Raw genomic sequence first — 6,136 nt, forward strand, 5'->3', positions numbered from 1 at the left:
TCTCTGTGGCTTGTAACGCTGTTTGGTAGCATTTTACCCACAATAGAATTTCTTTCAAATTGGAGACCATCCTTTCAAACCCTGGCACTGCATTTATCAACTAAGTTATGTAATATTCTAAATCTTCTGTTGCATTCCAACAGCCTTCACGGCATCGTCACCGGGAGCCCACTTTCTTTGCTCGTCTGTAACAAGCAGCTCCTCATCCGTTCAACTTTGATCACAAGATGGCAGCAGTGCAGTCACATCCTCAGGCTCCACTTCTAATTCTAGTTCTCTGGCTGTTTGCACCCCAACTGTAGTCACTTGCCCCAATAAAGTCCTGAACCCCTCAAAGTCATCCACAAGGATGAGAATCAACTTCTTCCAAACTCCTATTCATGTTGGTATCTTGACCTCTTCCCATCAGTCACCAATTTTCTTAATGGCATGGAAAATGGTGAATCTGTTCCTGAAGGTTTTCAATTGACTTTGCTTAGAACTATCAGAGGAATCACTCTTTATGGCAGTTCTAGCCTTACAATATGTATTTGTTAAATAATAAAACTTGAAAGTTGAAGTTACTCCTTGATCCACGGGCTGGAGAATGGATGCTGTGTCAGCAGGCATGAAAACAACATCATGTTGTACATCTCCAACTGATGTCTTGGCTGACCAGGTGCACTGTCAACAAGCAGGAATATTTTAAGGGGAATCTTTGTTTTTCTTTTTTCTGAGCAGTAGGTCTCAACAGTGTGCTTAAAATATTCAGTTAAATCATGTTGTAAACAGATGTGCTACCATCCAGGCTTTGTTGTTCCATTTACAGGGCACAGCCAGAATAGTTTAACATAATTCTTAAGGGCCCTAGGATTTTGGAATGGCGAATGAGCACTGACTTCAACTTGAAGTCACCAGCTGCTTTATACCCTGACAGGAGAGTCAGTCTGTCCTTTAAAGCTTTGAGGTCAGGCACTGACTTCTCCTCTCCTACTATGAAAGTCCTAGATGACATCTTCCAATAGAAGGCTGTTTGGTCTACGTTTAACACCTGCTGTTTAATGCAGCCACCTTCATAAATTATCTTAGCTAGCTATATCTTCTAGATAACCAGCTACAGTTTCTACATTAGCCCTGCTGCTTTACCTTGTACTTTGATATTACAAATATGGACTCTTCCCTTAAACTTCGTGAACCCCTTCTAGCTTCAAACTTTTCTTTAGCAGCTTCCACGTCTCTCTCCCCTTCACAGAATTGAAGAGAGTTAGGGCGTTGGTCTGGATTAGCATTTGGTCTAAGGGAATGTTTTAGCTGGTTTGATCTTCTATCCAAGCCGCTAAAACTTTCGACATATCAGTAAACAAGCTACTTTGCTTTCTCATCATTCGTGTGATCCCTGGAGCAGCAGTTTTAATTTTCTTCAAGAACTTTTCCTTTGCATTCACAACTTGGCTAGCTTTTTGGTGCAAGTGGCCTACCTTCTGGCCTGTCTCAGCATTTGACATGCCTTCCTCACTAAGCTTCATCATTTCTAGCTTTCAATTTAAAGTGAGAGACGTACAACTCTTCCTTTCACTTGAACAGTTAGAAGCCATGACAGGGTAACTGGCTTAATTTCAATATTCCTATGTCTCAGGAAATAGGGAGGCCCAAGAAATGGGGGAACAGCTGGTCAGTGGAGCAGTCAGAATACAGACAATATTTATTAATTCAGTTCACCATCTTATCCTGGCACACTTGTGGCACCTCAAAACAATTACAAGAGGAACATTAAAGATCACTGGTCACAGAGCACCATACCAAATATAATAATCATGGAAAAGTTTGAAATATTGTGAGGGTTATCAAAATATGACACAGAAACATGAAGTGAGAAATTGTTGTTGGAAAAATGGCACCAACATACTTGTTTGATGCAGGACTGCCACAAACCTTCAATTTGCAAAAAACACAGAATGTGCAAAATTCAGTAAAGCAAAGGACAGTAAAACAAGATACGCCTGTACAGACTTCAAGGTTAACTGTTTTTTCTGATTTGCTTATGTGGTTTCTGAATAGAAATCTAGTGTAATTCTTACCCTTGAGCCTTATACAGGTAAGCTATTTATCTCTTCTGGATTTACTCAAGATTTTCTCTTTTGTCTTTTTCTGCAGTTTTAATATGCTATGTCTAAGCACACATTTTTTGAAATTTGCCTGCATAGCGTTCTCTGTGCTTCCTAGATTTGTGGTTTGATGACTGTCATCAATTTGGGGAAATGTCTCAGCCATTATTACTTCAAATATTTCTTCTTTTCCTCTTTATTCTTTTGGTATTCCCAATATACATATTTTATAGTTTTTAATTGTCCTATAGTTCTTAAACATTCTGTTCTGGTAATTTTTTTTTTCTTTTTTTCCCTTTGCTTTTCAGTTGGGCAAGTTTCTCTTGAAGAATCTGCAAACTCATTGACTGTTTCCTTGGCCCCAGTCTAGTCTACTGGGGACCCAAAAGGCATTCTTCATTTCTCTTACAGTGTTTCATTTCTAGCATTAATTCTGATTCTTTCCAGAGTTTCCACCTCTCTGCTTATATCTATCTGTTCTTGAATTTTGCCCACTTTTTCCATTAGAACCCTTAGCATATTAATTATACATATTTTAAATGCTCAGTCTGATCATTCAATAATCTCTTCTGTATCTGACTATGGTTCTTCTAATGCTTCATTTGGCTCTTCAAACTGTGTTTTGCCTTTGAGTGTGCTTTGTAATCTTTTGTTGAAAGCCAGATATGATGCATTGTGTAAAAGGAACTAAGGCCTTTAGTGTGAGGTTGTATGTGTATCTGGCTAGGAGGTAAGCTGCGTTTACTGTTGGTTTTAGGTGGCAAGAGGCTAAAAATTCCTCTAGTGTCGCTGTTTTTGTCTTTCCTGATGCCTTAGGCTTTCTCTTACAAGGGTTGGAGCCTTGCTGTTGATAATCCCATGTTATTATCCAGGACCATGACTGATATGGTAGTAAGGTACATAGTGCTATAATTAGGTCTCAGTCTTTTAGGGAGCCTGTGCCCCTGGACTGTGACTTTCACAAGTGTTACTCAGCTTTCTTCTTCCCCCTAAGGTGAAACCAAAAGTCTAGAATGGGCTGGAATTGGGTATTTCCCATTCCCCAAGTCAGTTAGGTTCTGTTAGGTAAAACCCAGGTCTGTTAGGCTTTAGTAAAATAGTATCTTTTATGGCAGGCTTTTGTTAAGGAGAACAGAATGCTCTGGATATATTTCAAAATGGTTTATCTTCCCCTCCTACTGCCAGAAACAGGAGAGGGCTTTTCTGAGACTCTGGTGGGGCTTCTGGAAGTAAAATTCATGAAAGCACAGAGCCCTTCTCCCCAATACAGGGCCCTGGTAGTTTTTAACTCTCACCCACAAGCCACTAGAAATTCACCTGTTACAGTTTAACTGTTCCTAACAGTCCTGGTGGGGGAAGGGGGGGGAGGGGAGCAAGGGCTGGGCATGGGAGGGCTCTACTCTTGGACTTCTATTTCTGGTAAACCGTGATTCTTGCTATGCACTCCTCTTTCCATTTCTTGGGCCAGCAATTTACTCTGTGACCTCGATTCTCTCATGGATCTGAGAAGAATTGTTGATTTTCAGTTTGTTGATCTTATTTTCTCACTATGAGGACAGGACAGTGGACTTGTAAGGTCTTCACATGTCCCATGAAACTGTTTGGTTTAGTAATGTGTCATTTTGGTGATATTATAGTCCTATTTACAATGCTCAAAACTACAAAAATCTGTTTATTTCAAGTATTTTGTTTATAACATGCTATATGGAAATACTACTTGCATACAGAAAAAACACTCAGCACATATGAGTGTTTAGAAAAGCAGCTAATCCTTCCTACAGTGCCACTCAACCTAGATGTATCTTGCGCAGTACATCTGACATTTAAAAATCTCTCTGTTTGGATTACAACGATCTTTTCTTTATAAATAACTTCTAAAACCAGATGTTAGCCAACACAAATATGGCTCCATTAGTCAGTGAAGGCTGCCAGTTAAGCATCTGGATAGCCACCAGCATGCCTCTCCATAATGAAGCCCTTGCAGATGACAGAGTGAGCACCAGCAGTATATGCTGCTTTATTTCTAAGGCACAACTCATTTGTTGATGCCATGCAAGGCGGCAGGAGGCAAATGATTTCATTTCATATGAAGCAGGTTCCTATATGGTTGTTTATCATGGTCATTTACCTCTGAACATGCATGTATAACCAGCCCATCCTAAGTGTGTTAGGTGTTTGGGTGCCCTCTATTCCCCCTTTCTCCAAAAATCATCTTACTCTTTAGAAACAAAACATTCTTTTCAAAATAATATGCTGCCAATGGTGTATCTTGATGCTTTGGGAAATACATGTTTTGTTGCTAGTATATCATTCTTTCTTTGGAAGATGGGGAGAGCTATTACTTCACCGCAAATACTTAAGAACTTACTATTTCTCAAACTGTGGAATGTTTTTTTTTCCAGATTATATTTTCATAACTTATCTTAGCTCCTTCGTCTTACCATTAAATGAATTTCTCTTCTAACTGTAATTTCTGGCTTCAAAACTTATTTACCTCAGTAAATCTACAGTGAAATTCATTACATGTAATTTATGACTTTAGAATCACATTCACATCAACAGACCAAAATGTCACACAGTGTTTGATTTTACTATGGGGTTCTGCAGGTGTCGCAAACATGTAAAGAGATGAGACAACTATCCACGAAGCTATGATAATGGGGAAAGGTCAGATAACACATACATATAAAGGAATACTCACCTTGTCTGACATTGTCCATCATTACATGGAGGTCTTAACCCTTATTAACGTTTGTCCAAGATTCTCATAACAATATTAGTTGATTATCTAATATTCAGGCAGACTATTCCTTATCCCAAAAGATTATTCCTAAAATCCAAATAATTTAAATGAACGTAGAAACCTTATGTTATGAAAGATTCCTAAACCTCTTCAAAACCAAGAATCCATCAGCAAGATCATCAACCACCAATTATCTCCACCCACAATTTGCCAGCTTTATCATTTCAGATTTTTGTATATTAGATTTTCCTGAAATAGAGCACAACTGAACTTTTGTTACACAGATTGTATTTCTTTCTCAAAGAAATCCAGATTGCTATATAAAAGTTGCCTCAAAAATTCTCAAGAATCTTTTCAGATAAAAGTAACATAAATTCTCAATTCAATTATATGAAAGAGTAATGAAACTTATATTTCCCAAACTGAAATATAAGCTTTTTAGATGCCACTGACCCACAGGGCCAACAGGCCTTCCATGGATCACAAATATGGGGAGAATCCCCTTACTCCATGGCTTAATGCATAGAAGATATTCAAGATCATTAATCATTAGAGAAAAAACATCCATTCAAACAGCAGACAAGATATAAGCTCTAACTGAGGAGAAATCAGACTAGAGGAAGTTCACCACATAAGGTCAGTGCTTAGTAGTGCCAAGAGACTTCCTCAGCTATTCCTTGGAAGGAGAATCCAGCAGTGCTGGTGATCCCTGCCGAAACACAGAAACGACCTACCCCTTCCCCCACATCATCCCTGCTTTCCCTGCTCCCACTGGCCTCAATCAAGTGATAACTCTGCTCTGCCCCACACACCCCATCCCGCCCACCACAAGTTCTACTGAATCCATCTCTTCAATATCTCAGGGATCCATCTTCCTCTTTCCATCCCTACTGTCATTGCCTCCATCAGGCCACCTTTATCTAAGGGACCCTTGACTACATTCCCTTAGTCCAGTCTCAGCTTTCTCAATCTATTTTCCCCCAAACAACCAGCAATATCTTCCAAACTACAGGTCTGATCAAGTCACTCTACTGGTGATGCACCTGGATAGCTCAGTTGGTTAAGCGACCAACTTCAGCTCAGGTCATGATCTCATGGCTCATGAGTTCGAGCCCCACGTAGGGCTCTGTGCTGACAGCTCAGAGCCTGGAGCCTGCTTCAGATTCTGTGTCTCCCTCTCTCTCTGCTCCTCCCCCACTCACACTCTCTCTCTCAAAAATAAATAAACATTAAAAAAAATTTTTTTAAGTCATTCTACTAGAAAAATCATTTAGTGGCTCTTCCATACCAAAAAATGTCTCTGTGGATA

At 39.5% G+C, this 6,136-nt stretch overlaps 1 protein-coding gene across 27 annotated transcripts in view; it reads right to left on the minus strand.

Annotated features, from left to right (window-relative positions):
- The window catches only part of FARS2 (phenylalanyl-tRNA synthetase 2, mitochondrial), a 532,053-nt gene that overhangs the window by 457,918 nt on the left and 67,999 nt on the right, over window positions 1-6,136 (minus strand). The window lies entirely within an intron of this gene.

Source organism: Panthera tigris, chromosome B2, assembly GCF_018350195.1.
Source record: "Panthera tigris isolate Pti1 chromosome B2, P.tigris_Pti1_mat1.1, whole genome shotgun sequence".
Taxonomy (NCBI): Eukaryota; Metazoa; Chordata; class Mammalia; order Carnivora; family Felidae; genus Panthera; species Panthera tigris.